The sequence below is a fragment of the Sus scrofa genome, chromosome Y, assembly GCF_054392235.1.
Source record: "Sus scrofa isolate SSC_HxYL_T2T_F1_AM1 chromosome Y, Sscrofa_HxYL_maternal_Yorkshire_Landrace_v2.0, whole genome shotgun sequence".
In the NCBI taxonomy this organism is placed as follows: domain Eukaryota; kingdom Metazoa; phylum Chordata; class Mammalia; order Artiodactyla; family Suidae; genus Sus; species Sus scrofa.
Window position 1 is genome coordinate 19211965 of NC_139402.1, and position 19462 is coordinate 19231426.

The window sequence follows — 19462 nt, forward strand, 5'->3', positions numbered from 1 at the left end:
AAGACTTTTTCCTTGAGGCTGAGAATCTCTTGATTACTTAGCTGATTTTCTGGGGGGTTTCTTTCTCCCTCATCTGAGTTATAGTTCTCTGAATTTTCATTTGTATAGGTTGTTGTGGTGACATTTTTGCAGACAATAGATTTGTGGCCTCTCTCACTTCTGGCATCTGCCCCCCTTGTGGCTGAAGTTGGTATGGGGGCTTGCTGTAGGCTTCCTGATGGGAGGGACTGATGCCTGCCCACTGGTAGGTGGGTGTGATTCCTGTCCCTCTGTTGGGTGTGTCTTTGTCTCTGAATGGGATTAGAGGCAGTTGTTTGCCTGGAGGGTCTTTAGGAGCCTCTTTACTGAGGAATGGGGCTATGATCTCACCTGGATTGTTGTTTGCCCTGTGACTTCTCCACTGATGGGTAGTGCCAAATTTTTCCAAAGTGGCCACCTCTGAAGTAAGGCATTTTGGTGAATATTCCCGAGAGCTTTGCTTTAAATGTCCTTCCCCAACAGCAAGCCACATTCACCCCTGTACAGAAGGTCCTCCAAGAACTGCAGTTGGGGCTTGACCCAGATTCCTATGGAGACTTTGCTTTGCCCTGGGACCCAGTGCATGTGAAAATCTGCGTGCATCTTTTAAGAATGGGGTCTCTGTTTCCCACAGTCCCATGAAGCTACTGTGCACAAGCCACACTGGACTTCAATGCCAGATGCTCTGGGTGCTCTTTCTCCGAGTGCCAGATCCCTACATGTGGGCGTTTGATGTGGGGCTCAGAACTCTCACTCCTGTAGTTGAGCCTCAGTGAAGCAGGAAGTTTCAGTTTGTGGGGCTTCCCATCCAGGAGGTATGGGGTTGCTTATATCACATAATCACCCCTCTTACCTCTTCTGGAGTAAGATATCTTTTTGAAGGTTTCAGGACCATCTGGTTGAAGATTGCTCAGCATTTAATTATAAATTTTGTTGTTCTTAGGAGAAAAACTGAGCTCCAGTCCTTCTATTCCACCATCTTAATCCCATCTGATGATCCTTTCTTTTGAATTACAAAGGAACACGTCTCTACTTTTCCTGAGACCAAATCTGGTGGTTAACAAGGGAAACCACATGGTCGTTTTGATTTGTATTTCTCTAATAATTACTCAGTGATTTTGTGCATTTTTTTCATGTGCTTGTTGGCCATCTGTACATCTTCTATGGAGAACAGTCTATTCAGTTCTTTTGCCCATATTTTAATTATGTTGTTGGCTTTTTTTTTGCTCTTGAGTTGTACAAGTTGCTTGTATAGTCTAGAGATTAAGACCTTGTCAGTTGCATCATTGAAACCATTTTCTCCCATTCTGTAAATCGTCTTTTTGTTTTCTTTTTGGTTTCCTTTGCTGTACAAAATGTTGTCAGTTCGATTAGGTCTCATTGGTTTATTTTTGCTTTTGTTTCTGTTGCTTTGGGAGATTGACCTGAGAAAACATTCATAAGGTTGATGTCAGAGAATGTTTTGCCTATGTTCTCTTCCAAGAGTTTGATGGTGTCTTACCTTATGTTTAAGTCTCTTAGTCATTTTGAGTTTATTTTGATGCATGGTGTGCAGGTGTGCTCTAGTTTCATTGCTTTGCATGCAGCTGTCGAGGTTTCCCTGCAATACATGCTGAAAAGACTTTTACCCATTTTATGCTCTTGCCTCCTTTGTCAAAGATTAGTTGACCACAAGTATCTGGGTTTCTTTCTGGGTTCTATATTCTGTTCCATTTGTCTGTATGTCTGTTTTGGTACCAGGACCACACGGTTTTGATTACTGTGGCTTTGTAATATTGCTTGAAGTCAGGGAGAGTTATGCCTCCTGCTTGGTTCTTGTTCCTCAGAATTGCTTTTGTGGTTCTGGGGTTTTTTGTGCTTCCATATAAATTTTTGGATTGTCTGTTCTACTTATGTAAATTATGCCATGATTAATTTGATAGGGATTGCCTTGAATCTCTAGATTGCTTTGGGTGGTATGGCCATTTTTACAATATTAATTTTTCTAACCCAGGAGCAAGGAATATCTTTCCATTTCTTTATATCTTCTTTAATTTCTTGATTAATGTTTTATAGTTCTCAACATATAAATCTTTCACCTCCTTTGTCAGGTGTATACCCAGGTATTTGATGTTTTGTGGTGCAATTTATAAAATTTATTGTATTTCTGGATTCCTTTTCTAAAATTTCATTGTTAGTATACAGAAATGCAACTGATTTCTGAACATGAATCTTATATCCTTATACTTTGCTGAATTTGCTAATCAGTTCAAGTAGTTTTTGTGTTGAGTCTTTATGATTTTCTGTATATAGTATCATGTCATTGGCATACAGTTGGAGTTCTTCTCTTCCTACATGGATGATTTTTATTTCTTTTGTTTTTCTGATTTCTGTGGCTAGGACTTTCAATTCTATGTTGTATAACAGTGGTGAGAGTGGACATCCCTGTCTTGTTCCAGATTTTATTGGGAAGGCTTTCAGCTTTTTTCCATTGAGTATTATATTTGCTGTATTTTGACCCTTTCATTACAAAGCATGGCATGCCTTCTGGCTTAAAGTTCATCCTGACCATTATCCACCTTTCCTATGGAGAGGAAATGGGCTCTAGAATACTTTGGCATTCCAAAAATAATGACAGGACCTATCATTGGTTGTTACTAACCAGAGTACTACAACATACTTCATGATTCTCCTTTGACCTTGGAATAAAGTTGGTGCAAAATGATGAAAGTTATGCACTAGGGAGCATACTCAATTCCTGTAACAGTGCTTCTTTCCTATTTTTCTTGTGTTCTTCAGTGCCTCCAAGCAATTTGCAATCAGGTTAAAAATTTGTACAGCATCTTCCTCCTGGTGAAGTATAAAATCACACATTTGATACTTTCCTTGAATTGTAGAGGAACAAAGTCTCTCATTTTTTTGGATTCCAAATCTGGTTATTAACAAGAGAAATAAAAAATGATCAGAAACTCATGAAAAGTATTGCAAAGTTATTTGAGTTGGGAATAAAAACTTCAATCACATTTTTTAAAGGTTGTTTTGGACCTTGAGAATGTACACATCCATTCTGCTTGCAAGCATTCTCCTCAAGGGGAGGTGTGGGAGGAATGTATTTAATTTACAGCCTGCAGAGATATAGCACTGAACTAAAGTGAGTTTTCTATCACCATTGAACTGCAGAACTACCTGAGGTCTTTCCCTCTTTTAATGGGCATTCAAAGATCCCAATCTTTACAGAAAATGTTGTATATATGTGAATAAACACTTGCATATTTTGTAATACACCAAAATTAGCAAAATACTTTTATACCAAAATAACAATAAAATTACTTCCATTGAATACCTTTGTAGGATATGTCCTTCAGACAGTGTCCAAAAATTAAATAAATAAATTTCAAAAGCTGAGAAACAGTTTTGTGATATTCCAGGAGTTGGATGTATGTGAAATATCATGATAAAATACAAAGCAGTGACTGGAAATATGGAAAAGTTCCAATGCCAATATAATAATTGCATGGAGCCAAGAAAATGCAGGGGCTCAAAAAAAGGACCTTTCCTGATGGCAGAAAAACCTGAAGACAGGTTCTTAACCAAGAAAGGGAGCTCACCTGAATGGTACAAGCCAAAGGTGGGCTTCTGGTCAGGGAAAAACTCACCTAAATTGTTCATGCTGAATGTGGGCCTCTGGTCAGGATAAAAGCCTACCTGTGTGGTACAAGCTGAGGGCAGGCCTCAGGTTACACAGCTCTCACTTTGATGTTGATGGGGAAGAATTGGGGCTTTCCTGGGAAAACAATCTCTATGTTTGCGCTGGAGAACATGGACTGTTTCTCAGGTGACCTAGTCTTTCCTGCTGTTCTATTTGTTATTCAGTTTTCTTCAGTCTCTCCTGATTATTTACTTAGTATTCCTATTTTCCATTCTTATTTTCCTGTGGTGATTTGTGATTTAACAAAGTTACAACAATAATATAATAAGGATTTCATCCTAAAGGACTTTCCCCTACTTAAATCCAACTTAGTTAAAACATAGTGTTTATCTATTAACTAGTTATATAGTAAACTTTAGAGTTAGGATTTTAATGAGGTCCATAGAAGTTAGCCATATCTAATCCAAAAAAACCTAGCTGTGAGTTTTGTCTTTGATTCTAAAAGCTTTTAAGTGATAGCTAGTTTAATTAAGTTGGTTTATATTTACTTACACTATCTCCCTGCCACAATGCTTTGAAGATAAACACCAGTCTACAAGGTTTGTGAATGCCAAATTCTTGTGTTTATGGCCTCTTCAAAGTACTCACTTAGTTAAGATAGAGATCTTAAAACAGGGTGCATAGCTGCCATACCATGTAATAGTTAACCAATGTACTTCTAACACTGTAATGTAATCTGTAATGAAAAACTGTCTATATAATCAACCACTGTTGCCAATAAAGTTTGAGCAGTCCAGCGTCCTGAACGAAGGGACAAAGAGGCTGTCTCCATGTTGTACATTCGCCAACACCGCATCCCTCTCCGATTGGGAAGTGCACACTCCCTGGCTGCCAGAGCTGGCCTCTGGCAAATAATCTTTCAGAATCACAACAAAATACTATATTCCTTTGTGAGGTATATGCAAAAATGTGTTTCAAGTTCATGAAGAATGTGGTGACTGAGTGCATGTCAAAAGAGCAGATGGAGCCTTGGTCAATAAGGAGACAGCCTTAGACATCATGCTATCCCACTGAAGCTATTCTGAGAGCAATCCCCAAATCCCTCCACAAATATAGGGCATGAAATGTACCATGACAGTGTAGGATGAGGATTTTTACAAAAAGTCATTTCACCAAGCTCTGGTGATGGAACTATTTGGCTGGGGAATTTTCTGAACACATTTTGGACAACAAAGCCACATGAAATCAATGTATGCCATGCCTATCCATTATCAAACAATCTCAAGCCTTTGCACACTAGATAATTTCCCCAAATGGTGATGCAAATTTTGAGAAGAAAGCAGAATGGTATCAACTGAAACTAGCTGAAATCCAACTTTAACCAGAGGTGTAATTTGAGCCTGGGTGCTTCTGCTACTCACAGTAATTCTAATTCAAGATACAAAAAATACAGCAGGGAAGGCAATAAAGAATTTGGAACTGCCTTCCAAGTATGTCTCCTTGGAGCATGAATTTGGTGAAAGTCTTGAGATTCCGGTCTCTGGAGGACAACTTTGGAACACATGTTGGCTTAAGGCCTTGCCTGGCCCTCTCTACACAATGCATAGAGTTTAAAGAGCTTGTGATTTATCTATCATTAATACAGAAAGTTGGGTAAATTCTGTGTTACCTTTTGTTGCTTTTTCACCACTGTATATTGTCCACATCCTGCAAGATTCCTTTGGATATCCTGATGAATTTTCTCTCTGAAAAAAAGAATGCTAATGCCCACAGGAACATCTATCCAAGTCCTCCATGAGAGTTTTTGAGGAAGAGACTTCTCTTCCCTTATTACTGCATACAGTTCACTCTGGGATCCAAAACTATCCAGGGAATAACCCCCTTCAAAAATTTTAGATTGACGCACTCTATCATTCTCACCATTTTTAGCCAAACTCTGGCTTCTCTCCTTTCCTAACACAAGATATTAAAAATGGGAGAGAAAGGGCCAGGAAAGAAAATGGAATTTCTCAAAACTTATAAAACACTGCCTGAAGGGCATAATCAACAGTCTTTGAAAATCTACTTGTCAGGACAGAGAATATTTGCTTGTTTTATTTCATGAAACCAACTTTTCCCAAAGAGCTGAAGATGGAATATATTGGGTCTTGCTGGGTAGATGTTTTACCTAATATTATAGGCTTTGTGCTCACATTTTAGTAGAAAAGCATGCTTCAAGAAATCTTGATCCTTGAGACAAGATGGCAGAAGAGGAGGGGAACACAATCGCCCTCTCCCACAAACACAACACATACACAAAAAACACATCTACAAGATAAACGACTCACACAGAACAGCAACCAGTCGCTGGCAGAAGAACCTAAACTCCAATAATGGCAAGAAGTTCGTGACATTACTAGGTAAAACAAGAGAAAAGAGGAGAGTGAGAGAAGGTGAATCGAAACTGGATGGGCCTTCCCAAAAGGGAACTGAGGAGGAGAAGGGGATCCCGCACTCTGAAAAGTCACCTACTCGGGGGAAAGATCAAATGAACAGGAGGAATCTCCAGATGCAGAGAAGAGTGTAGCAGTAAGTCAGAGTTCTGAAAAGAAGAGCAAGAACTGAACAGATCATGTGAACTACAGGCACAGTCATCAAAAATTGAGACACTTAGGTGGGGGATGGACACTGAGACTTCGGCTTCAGAGGTTAGTCCAGGGGAAAGGGCTGGGGGGGCGGGTGGGGTGGAGCAGAGACTGCTTGGGAGGTCTAGAAACCAGTCTGTCAAGTTTGAAAGGGCAGAGTCTGTCTGGGAGACTAGAGAACAGAACATTGCAGGGGGAGGGAGCAATATACTAAGGAGGGGGAACTGGAAAGCCACATCAGAGGGAACCTGGGAGAAGAGCCAGGTCTGCACCAGTGCTGGGGAGGGAAGAGAAGAAGGGGTGCATCCCCATAGAATACTCCTCAGGCACAGTGAGCTTACTGGCCTGCTAGATATCAGAAAACTGTGGTTCCCAGTGCATCCCTTCCCCGCTTAACCACCAACCTTTATGCACATGCCTGACCTGCGACTGCCTGCCATCCATGAGGGCTGGCCTTAACAATTGCCAGACACCTACCACTGCAGGGGCTGTCCCTGCCCTGGCCTGGTTGCCCTTTGGAGGGGCTACACCCCCACAGAGCAGCACCAAACACCGCCAGCACCCAGGAAAAGCCCTGCAGCCCAGAAAAACTATAACAAGCCTGGACAGGCCGTGAAAAGAGCTGCCTAATTCTTGGAGAGTCCTTCCAAGTTGGGATGCCCTGGGGAAGAGCCTCTTGGGTTTGCAGGGGCCCAGCTATCTGCTCCAGCTCTCAGGGGAAGAGGCACTCCTGCAGAACAATTGCACAGGACTGCCAGCTCCCTGCAGGACCACTTTCAGCCCAGAAAAGCTAGAACAAGCTTTGCCAGGCCATGAAAAGAACTGCCTAATTCTAGGAGAGCCCTTCTGAGTCAGGCTGCCCTGGGGAAGAGCCTCTTGGGTTCACAGTGGCCCAGCTAGCCACTCCAGTCCTCGGGGGTGCTGCAATCCTGTGGAATAACTGCTCAGCACCTCCAGCCTCCTGCAAGAACCCCACAGCCCAAAAACATGAGAGAAAGCTCTGCCTGGCCAAGTGAAATCTGCTCCCATCGTGGTGTGGACCTCCCAGGCCTGTCTGCCCTCAGGAAGTCCTCCTTTGCTTCAAATAGACTCTGTTAGCCCCACCAACATGCCAGAAAAGCCACACTGCCTCAAAAAAGACTGAACAACAATGCCAGCCCTCAGGAAACATTCCACAGCAGTGACAAGGCAAACACTGCCTGGCCATGGAGAGTGCAACTCCCCCAGGAAAAAGAAAACAGCAAGCAAGATGAAGAAGCTGAGAAACCACCCCCAGTCAAACCAACAGGAGAACTCACCTAAAACAGACAACAATGAAACAGATCTCGGCAGTCTGACAGACCTGGAGTTCAAAAGAGAAATAGTGAAAATACTGAAGGAATTAAGAGAAGATATGAACAGTAATGCAGATACCCTCAGAAAGGAACTAGAAAATATAAGGAGGAGCCAAGAAAAACTAGAACATTCATTGGCAGAGATACAAACTGAGCTAAGGGCAGTAAAAACCAGAAGGAATAATGCAGAAGAACGAATCAGTGATATGGAAGACAGAATAATGGAAATCACCCAATCAGGTCAGCAGACAGAAAACCAAATCAAAAAACAGGAAAGCAATATGAGACCTTTATGGGATAAAATAAAGCGGGCTAATCTTTGCATAATAGGAATTCCAGAAGGAGTAGAAAAAGATAAGGGAATGGAAAATATATTTGAAGAAATTATTGCTGGAAACTTCCCAAATCTAAAGGGTACTGGGTTCAGGATACAGGAAGCACAGAGGGCGCCAAACAAGTTCAACCCAAATAGACCCACACCAAGACACATCATAATAAAAATGGCAAAAGTTAGTGATAAAGAGAGGATCCTAAAAGCAGTAAGAGAAAAGCAGAATGTTCCCTACAAGGGAACCCCCATAAGGTTATCAGCTGATTTCTCTAGAGAAACACTACAGGCGAGGAGGGAATGGCAAGAGATATTTAAAGTGCTAAAAGGAAAAACTATGCAACCTAGAATACTCTATCCAGCAAGAATATCATTTGAAATAGAAGGGGAAATAAAATTTTTTTCCAACAAACAAAAGCTAAAAGAATACAGCAACACAAAACCCAGGTTAAAAGAAATACTGAAAGGGCTTCTCCAAACCAAAAAGAAAGGAAAGAAAGGGAAGAAAACAGAAAAGAGAAAAAAAAAAAAAAGAGGAAGAATTAGGACTGAGGAAACCACAATCAGAGAGCAGTCACTCAAATAAGCCAGCATACAGATTTAATCATGAACATGCTTCAAAGAAAATAAAATTAAAAAGAAAAAAAATAAAGTCATCAAAATCATAAAATGTGGGCAAGGGATGTTAGAAAATAAACAGACACTTTTTGTTTGTTAGTTTCTCTTCTTAATTTTAGCATAGCAGTGAAGTGTTTGAATCTACAGGGCCATCAGGATAAAACACACAATTATAGGAAAGGGTTAGCATACTTAAAAAACAGGGCAACCACAAGCCAAAGCCAAATATTGCATTCAAAAAAATGTTAAAAAATTTCCAAGCAGATGATAACCAGAGACCATCCAACCAAAAAAAAAAAAAAAAAAAAAAAGAAAGAAAGAATGGAGAATCATAGAATCAAATGGAACTCAAATGTTAAAGTGGCAATAAATAATCATCTATCAATTATCACCTTAAATGGAAATGTACTGAAGGCCCCATTCAAAAGACAGGGAATGGCTGAGTGGATAAAAAGGCAAAAACCTTCAATATGCTGCCTACAAGAAACTCACCATAGGACAAAGTATACATATAGATTGAAAGTGAAGGGGTGGGAAAAAATATTCTACGCCAATTGACATTACAGGAAAGCAGGAGTTGCATTAATCATATCAGACAAAATAGACTTTAAAACAAAAGACATAAAGAAAGACAAAGAAGGACACTATTTAATGATTAAGGGATCCATCCAAGGAGAGGATGTTACTATCATCAACATATATGCCCCAAATACAGGAGCACCCAGATACATACAACAAATATTAACAGACATGAAGAGAAAAATTGATGGGAATACAATCAATTAAAGTAGGAGACTTTAACACCCCACTAACACCAATGGAAAGATCCTCTAGACAGAAAACCAATAAAGCAACATAGATCCTAAAGGAAACAACAGAAAAGTTAGACCTAACTGACATCTTAAGGACACTACATCCAAAAAAATCAGAATACACATTCTTCTCAAATGCTCATGGAACACTCTCAAGAATCGACCACATCTTGGGACACAAAGCGAATCACAATAAATTTAGGAGCGTAGAAATTATCTCTAGTATCTTCTCTGACCACAATGCCATGAAATTAGAAATCAACCATGGGAAAAGCAAAGAGAAAAAACCTACTCCATGGAGACTAAACAACATGCTACTAAAAAACCAATGGGACAATGAGGAAATCAAGAAGGAACTTAAAAAACCCACCTGGAGACAAATGATAATGAAGACACAACCTCTCAAAATCTATGGGATGCTGCAAAAGCAGTGCTCAGAGGGAAATTTATAGCGATACAGGCCTTTCTCAAACAAGAAGAAAGAGCCCACACTCACAACTTAACCCTCCACCTAAACAAATTAGAAAAAGAAGAACAAAAAAGACCTAGAGTCAGCAGAAGGAAGGAAATTATAAAGATCAAAGAAGAAATCAATAAAATAAGGACTCAAAAAACAATACAGAAAATTAATAAAACCAAGAGCTGGTTCTTTGAAAAGGTGAGCAAAATTGACAAACCCCTGGCCAGACTCACTAAAAAGAGGAGAGAAAGAACCCAAATAAGCAAAAGTATAAATGAAAAAGGAGAAATCACAACGGATACAGCAGAAATACAAAAAACCATAAGAGAATACTATGAACAACTATATGGCAACAAGTTTGACAATCTGGAAGAAATTGACAATTTTCTAGAATCTTACAGCCTGCCAAAACTGAATCAAGAAGAAACAGACCAATTGAATAGACCGATCACTAGAAATGAAATTGAAGAGCTCATAACAACACTCCCTACAAATAAAAGTCCAGGACCAGATGGCTTCACAGGTGAATTCTACCAAACATATAAAGAGGAACTGGTGCCCATCCTCCTTAATCTCTTTCAAAAGTTTGAAGAAGAAGGAATACTCCCAAAGACGTTCTATGATGCCACCATCACCCTCATTCCAAAACCAGACAGAGATACCACCAAAAAAGAAAACTCTCAGCCAATATCTTGGATGAATATAGATGCAAATATTCTCAACAAAATCTTAGCAAACCAAATCCAACAACATATCAAAAAAATCATACACCATGACCAGGTAGGGTCCATCCCAGGTTCACAAGGATGGTTCAACATACGCAAATCAATCACCATCATACACCACATTAATAAAAGAAAAGTCAAAAATCATATGATCATCTCAATAGATGCATAAAAAGCACTTGACAAAGTCCAACATCCATTCATGCTCAAGACCCTCACCAAAGTGGGTGTGGAGGGAACATACCTGAATATAATCAATGCCATTTATGATAAACCCACAGCAAATATAATACTCAATGGGGAAAAATGGAAAGCCTTCTCACTTCAATCTGGAACAAGAGACAGAGATGCCCACTCTCACCACTGCTCTTCAACATACTTTTGGAAGTCCTGGCCACAGCAATTAGACACACAAAAGAAATAAAAGGCATCCAAGTAGGAAGAGAAGAGATAAAACTGTCACTGTATGCAGATGACATGATACCCTACATAGAAAACCCTAAGGACTCAACTCAAAAACTGCTCAAACTGATTCATAAATTCAGCAAAGTAGCAGGATATAAGATTAACAAGCAGAAGTCAGTTGCATTTCTGTATACCAGCAATGAAATATAAGAAATGGAATACAAAAATACAATACCTTTTAAAATTGCACCTCACAAAATCAAATACCTCGGAATACACTTGACCAAAGAGGTTAAAGGACTTATATGCCGAGAACTATAAAACTTTAATCAAAGAAATCAAAGAAGATGTAAAGAAATGGAAAGATATTCCATGCTCCTGGATTGGAAAAATCAATATTGTGAAAATGGCCATACTACCCAAAGCAATCCCTATCAAATTCCCCATGACATTTTTCACAGAACTAGAGCAAACAATCCAAACGTTTATATGGAACAACAAAAGACCCAGAATCGCCAAAGCAATCCTGAGAAACAAAAACCAAGCAGGAGGCATCACTCTCCCAGACTTCAAGAAATACTACAAAGCCACAGTCATCAAAACAGTGTGGTACTGGTATCAAAACAGACAGACAGACCAATGGAACAGAATAGAGAACCCGGAAATAAACCCTGACACCTATGGTCAATTAATCTTTGACAAGGGAGGCAAGAACATAAACTGGGAAAAAGAAAGTCTATTCAGCAAGCATTGCTGGGAAACCTGGACAGATTCATGCAAAGCAATGAAATTAGAACATACTCCAACACACACCATGCACAAAAATAAACTCCAAATGGCTGAAAGACTTAAATAGAAGACATGACACCATCAAAATCCTGGAAGAGAACATAGGCAAAACACTCTCTGACATCAACATCATGAATATTTTCTCAGGTCAGTCTCCCAACGCAATAGACATAAGAGCAAAAATAAACCCATGGGACCTCATCAAACTGACAAGCTTTTGCACAGCAAAGGAAACCCAAAAGAAAACAAGAAGACAACTGACAGAATACTTTCAAATAGGCAAATGACAAAGGCCTAATCTCTAGAATATACAAGCAACTTACACAGCTCAACAGCAAAAAAAAAAAAAAAAAAAAGCAACAACAATCAATCAATGAAAAAAATGGGCAAAATACCTGAATAGACGGTTCTCCAAGGAAGATATACAGATGGCCATCAAACACATGAAAAAAGGCACAACATCACTGATTATAAGAGAAATGTGAATCAAAACAGCCATGAGATACCACCTCACACCAGTCAGAATGGCCATCATTCCTAACTGGAGGGGCTGTGGATAAAAGGGAACCCTCCTGCACTGTTGGTGGGAATGTAAACTGGTACAGCCACTCTGGAGAACAGTTTGAAGATACCTTAGAAATCTATACATAGAACTTCCATATGACCCTGCAATCCCATTCTTGGGCATCTATCTGGACAAAACTCTCCTTAAAAGAGACACATGCACCCGCATGTTCATTGCAGCCCTATTCACAATAGCCAGGACATGGAAACAACCCAAATGTCCATTGACAGAGGACTGGACTTGGAAGAGGTGGTATATATACACAATGGAATACTACTCAGCCATAAAAAAGAATGACAATGCCATTTGCAGCAACATGGATGGAACTAGAGAATCTCATACTGAGTGAAATGAGTCAGAAAAACAAAAGACAAATACCATATGATATCACTTATAACTGGAATATAATATCTGGCACAAATGAACCTTTCCACAGAAAAGAAAATCATGGACTTTGACTGTGGCTTCCTGACGGGAGAGGGAGGGAGTGGGAGGGATCAGGAGCTTGGGATTATCAGACACAACTTGGAATGGATTTACAAGGAGATCCTGCTGAGTAGCATTGTGAACAATGTCTAGATACTCATGTTGCAACAGAAACATACATACATGTAAGGAGAACTTGATCCCCTTGCTCTATAGTGGGAAAATAAAATAAAAATATAAAAAATTTTAAAAAAAGATATCTTGCAGGTCCCTGGGGTCTATGTAATCCTATGGGAAGGTATTATTTCAAATCTTAGAGACATATACATATTTTTAAACATTGCCAATGAAAGATTGCAGAAAAATTGTGGACTAAAAGAAGCCATAATTTTTTCTGTCACCTGAAATATAATACCATCTGAAGAGAAAAAAAAAAAGAGAAAGGAAGAAAGAAAAGCAAAGAATGTAGAAAACAATAAAAATAAATTGATACAAAGCAAAGAACCAAATATTAAATAATCTTCTCAGAAATTTCTAGACTCTGAAGTTGGTTTCATGGGTTTTCACATATCTGGAGTGACTGAGAAAGAATTATAGGAGATGACAAGATATGGGGGATTTGTAGAATGTGAAATTGCCAAGGCAATCAATGGGAAGATTTCAAAATCATGTGCTGTGCTATGTTCTTAGGGATGGAGTTGGTCAGAAATACATGTTGAGTACCTGAGGAGTCTGCTATGCCAAAGAAAGGCAAAACACCATTTGAACAGTGTGTAAAAGGATGGGAGATATTCCATATCAAGTTACCCCTCAAAAATTCTTCTGAAAGGAACCCTGATATCTCCCTTTTAAGACAGAACATGACATGGGACCATGACCAATGCAGGCTGAGGACGTAAGCCAGATTCCTACCACCCAGCTCCTGGCTATATATGCATATTGCTCAGGAAGTTTCTGAATGCATTTTGGGCATCCAAGACACCTATAATCCAACTGTGCATCTCCTACCTGTAAGGTGAAGGGACTCAACATATGAGACAATACAATTTCTTCTAAGAAAGCAGAACAAAGTTCTATGCTGTATTCTACATTTCTCAAAACTTTTATAACAGTGCCTGAAGGGCTTCATCACCAATCTTTTGATAATTCCTTCCCAAACAATGTAGATTTGATTGTTTTATGCCACACAATCACCTTGGCCAATATAAATGAAAATGGAACATGGTCTTGTTCAGTAGAGGTTTCACTCAATAATTGAAACTCTCTCCATTACCATTTCTAGGCAAAGAATATTTCAAGGTCTTTGCAGGTCCTTTGGGGAATAAATGCACTTTGGGCATCCAAGACACCTGTATCCCTGCTGTGAATTTCCTGTCAAGTGAATGTTCTCAACTAAAGGGACAATAAAATGTCTTCCAAGAAGTCAGCATAAAGTTTAGTGTTGATAGCTAATACAATGTCATCTTTTATATTGTGTGGGTAATGTGGCTCTGAGTCCTTCTGCTCATCTACTTTCCCATACCTTAATAAAGGCTGGGACACAAAACTTTTTGAAGCAGTTACCCATGATCTCTCCCTGCAGAGGATGATGGAAAAGGTCTTGTGATGATTTTCTTTGAATGATTTTCAACTCCTCTAGGTTAAAGTTCATCTTGGCAATGATACACTTTCCATATGGAGTAGAAAACTGTTTCAAGGATAATTTTTATTCAAACAATATGAATGGACCTACCATTTGGAGGTAATTATCCAAAGTATTTCAACTTAGTTCATGATTCTCTTTGGAATTAACTGTGACCAAAGGACGAAAGTTATGCACTAAGTAGCATCATTCAATTCCAACAAGACTGTTCCTTTTCTATATCTCTTATATTCTCCTCTGTCTCCAGTCAGTCCACTCTCATGTCCAATATTTGTGCAGACTCTTCCTCCTGGGGAAATATGGAAGCATACTCTTGATCCTTTATTTTGAATTTTACTTTTTCAGAACACAAATCTGGTGATTAACAAGGAAAATCAAATATCATCAGGAACATGTGTGATATAATGCAAAGTCTTTTGATTTGGGAATAATATTTAAAACAACATATTTTTTTTATTTGGTTTTGACCATGAGAATGCACCATCCATTCTGACTTGCAAGCATTCTTCTTCAAAGAGGGCTATTCAGGGTGTGGGGAGGTATCCCATCTCAAGCATGCAGAGATATAGCTCTGAAATATATAGATGCTGTCTTTGAACTGCAGAACTACCTCTGGTCTTTCCATGTTCATATGGCGATTCAAAGAACACTCATGGTTATGACTGTTACATGAACATAGCCAAATGCACATATGTATAACAATATGTTGTATTACACAGACTTTGGCTCTTTGCTTTTCTCATGAAATGTCTGTCAAATCCCTTCCAGTAGAAGAACTTATATGATAATGCCTACACCCAGTGCCACCAAAAAATAAAAATAAAAATTCACAGATGGAGATAACATTTTTGCGAACTTCAAGTTGTTGTAGGCACATGAAAAATCAAGAAAAAGACAAAGAAGTACATGGAAATATGAAAAAAGTGATGTTTCCAAGGGTATGATCTTTCAAAATCAGTACTGGGTGATTTATTGACCAAAATGTGTCGTATGCATGAATGCTGTGGTGACTGAGTGGACATCAAAAGAGAAAGTGGAGAATTGGTCCATGTGGAGGCAGAATTAGATATCATGCTGTCCTGCTGAAGCTATTCTGAGAGGAATCCCAAAAATCCCTCTGCAAAAATATACCATGAAATATACCATGACAATGCAGGCTGAGTACTTTTATGCAAAGTCTATTCACTGAGCTGTGGTGAGGGAATTATTTGGCTGAGGCATATTCTGAAAACAGTTTGGACTCCAAGCCACCTGAAATCAAGGTTTGTTTCTCCTGGCAGGTGTCAAATCATCTCAAGCCCTGTACATTAGACAATCTATCAAAATGGTGATGCAAATTTGAAGAAGGAAGTGGAAGGTTATCTACTGAAATGAGATGAAATCCCAAAATTTATTCCAGAGGTTTAAAGTGAGCTATAATCCATATGCTTCCCCATAAAACTTAAGGTTCTAGATCCATAAGATTAAAAAATGGAGAGCATAAAATAATTTTTATTTGCATTCCAAGGATCTTCCATGCAGCAGGAAAACTGTGAAAGTCCTGGGAATCCTATCTATTAGGAGGACAACATTGGAAAACATTTTGGCTTAAGGTTCTACCTGGGCCTCTTCTATGTAACATACCATGTTTTTTTGTTTGCTTGTCTTTTTGCAATTTCTTGGGCCAGCGGAGCGGCATATGGAGGTTCCCAGACTAGGGATCTAATCGGAGCTATAGCTGCCGGCCTATGCCACAGCCACAACGAAGGATCTGAGCCGCATCTGTGATCTACACCACAGCTCATGGCAATGCCAGATCCTTAACCCACTGAGCAAGGCCAGGGACTGAACCCACAACGCCTTGGTTCCTAGTCGGATTCATTAACCACTGAGCCATGACAGGAACGCCCCTAACATATCATGTTGTAAGGTGATTATGGGGTATTTGTCTTCACTGCAAAATTTTTGGCAAATCCAATGGTAACTTTTGTTTCCTTCTGACAAATATACACTGTTTTCATCTTGCAAGACTCCCTTGGATATCAAGATAAAATATATGTTTGGAAGAAAAACTCTTAAATTCCATAGAAACTTTCATAAAAGTCCTCCATGAGCACTCATTTCCCAAGAGTGTTCTCTTCCCCTACTCTTGCAGATGGTCAATGCTAGGATCCAAAACCATCCAATGGAATAAGCCTCCTCAGAAACCATGGATTGACCCACTGAGTAGTTATCGCCATGTTAAGACAAACTGTGGATTCTCTTCCATTGCTAAAATAGGTTCATCAAAAGGAGAGAAGAGAGACCACAAAAGAGAGTGGAGATTCTCAAAAAATATAGAACTTTGGCTGAAGTGCATCAACACCAATTTTTTAAAAAGTCATTTCCAGGACAATGAAGATTTGTTCATTGCATTGCATGCAACCACCTTCACCAAAAGAACTGGAAATAGAATATATAGGGATTGCTGGGTAAAAGTATCAATGAATGATTTTAAGCCTCTACACCACAATTTCATAGCAATCCTGCAGGTCCCTGGGGGAGTAAAAGCCAGGTATCCCTGAAATCCTGAGGGAAGGTAATATTTTCTGTCATGGAGAAATATTCATTATCTGAAACGTCAACAATGAAAGATTGCCTAACAATTCTGGACAAACAAGAACTGTGCATTTTTCTTCTGTCACCTGAAATACAAAACAACTTGCAGAGAAAAAAATAAAAAGGAAGAATATAGGGAAGCAAGGAATGTTGAAAAAAATAATAAAATAAAATGAAAACAAGCAAATACCAAAAATTAAATAACCTGGCCAGCATTTTCTCAGACACTAAATGTGTTTTCATGGGTATTGACTTCTCTAGTGACTAAGAAAAAAAATTAGATAAGACAAAGATATATGTGGGTTCTAATGTGAAATCACCAAGGACGTCTAAGGAAAGACTGCAAAAAAAAGGGCTGTGTGCCTATCCCATGGAGTTGGGCAGAAATCCATGTTAAGCACCTGAAGAGTATGCTGTGAAAGAGCATTGGAATAAACTGAGTCCAAATGATGTAATTTATGCCTTTGTGACCATTATTCATTTCCAACAAGAGTTCTCCTTTCCTAAATTTTCTATGCTTCTTCTCTGCCTCTAATAAGTCCACTATTGTGTCCAAAACACTGTGCAGAATCTTTCTCTTGGGGAACTACAATATCACCCACTTGAAACTTTCTTTTGTATTGAAGATGAAGACTCTATATTTTCTAAATTCAAATCTGGTGAATAACATGGAGAAAATGATCATGAAACACTGTGATATATTGCAAAGACTTTCTTTTGTATTGAAGTGGGAAGAAAAAAATCCCATCACCATTTTTTTATACGTGGATTTCCCCGTGAGAATGTACATATCCATTCTTCTTTGCAAGTGTTTTTCTTTAAAGGGAGAGAAGAGGGAGGAATTTTATTCATCTCCAGCTGTCAGAGATATAGCACTGAATTATATAAAGGCTGACTGTAACCACTTCACTCCAGAGATACAACAGTTCATTCCATATGTGAGTGGGGATGAAAAAGAAATGTGTCTATGAATTTTTTTAGTTTTAAAAGAGAGGATATGAGGATATCAAAATGCACAAATGTATAACAATGTATTGTAATACACCCGATTTAGCTCATTACTTTTCTCATTAAATATCTCATCAAATTCCTACCAGTAAAACAACTTATAGGATACTGAGTCCACACATTGCCCACCAAAAAAATTTTTTTTCAAAGAGGGAGAAAACATTTCTGTGACATTCCAGTTGTTAAAATCACATGAGTTATCATGAAAAAATCAAGTGGTACATGGAAATATGAAAAAATTGTCTTTTTCAGGGGTATAAATTTTTGAAATCAGAACAAAATATTACAGTCCTTGGTGATATATTCACCAATTTGTGTTTTGGGTACATGTAGAATATGGTGACTGAGTGGACATCAAAAAGCAGGGGGAGCTTTGGTGAATGTAGAAGCAGCATCATTTATTGTGTTGTCCCACTGAATATTTATGATAGAAATCCCAAAATCCCTCTGCAAAGATAGAGAATGAAATGTACTATGACAGTATACTCATATATGAAGTCCATTAAACAAATCTGGAATTATTTCACTGAGAGGAATATTCTGAAGTCATTTAAACACCAAATCACCTGAAATCAAGGTTTGAGACTCCTATCTTTGGTCCAAAAAGCTCAAGCACTTGTATACTAGACAATCTACCAAAATAGTGATGCAAAATTCTAGAAGGAAGCAGAAGGGTATCTACGAAACTAGCTAAAACCCAAAACTTTATACAGAGTTTTAACATAAGCCTGGGTTCTTTACTCCCCCTGATAATTTAAGGTTCGATGTCCAAAAATTTACAACCTGGAGAGCATCACAGACATTTGAATTACATTCCAAGGATATTACTATGCAGCAGGAAAATGGTGAAAGTCTTGTAATTCCTGTCTTTTACAAAACAAACAAAACAAAACAAATATCTATATCCAATCTAAGGTGATGTGGTGACTGAAGCCAGAGGTGATGTACTTTCACCATTAGCTTAATTTTAACTTAAATCACTTGGAACACATTTTGGATTAAGGATCTCCCTGTCCATCTTCCACATCACATATGGAATTGTAAAGTGCTTGTATGGTATTTGTCATTATTACACAAGCTTGCACTAATTCTATGGTAACTTTTGTTTCCTTTTGGCCAATATACATGGTCTTCATTTTGTAAGATTCCTGTGAATACCATGGTAAAATATCAGTCTGAAAAATGACCCTTAATGCCCATTGAACATCTGTAACCATCCTCCAAGAATGCCAATTGCTCAAGTGTGTTCTCCTCTGCAATACTGCACCTCTTAAACTCTTGGATACAAAGCCACCCAGTGGAATAAGACTCAAATTTATGGATTGACCCACTATTTTGTTCTCACAATTTTGAGACAAATTCACAACTTCTCTTCTATTCCTAACGCAAGTTCATGAAATAGTAGAGTAAAGAACGTGAAAGAGAGAGGAGTTTCTCAAAACATTTGCAAAACTTCCTCAAGGGCATCAACAGTCTTTCAAAAATTCCTTCCCAGGACAATGA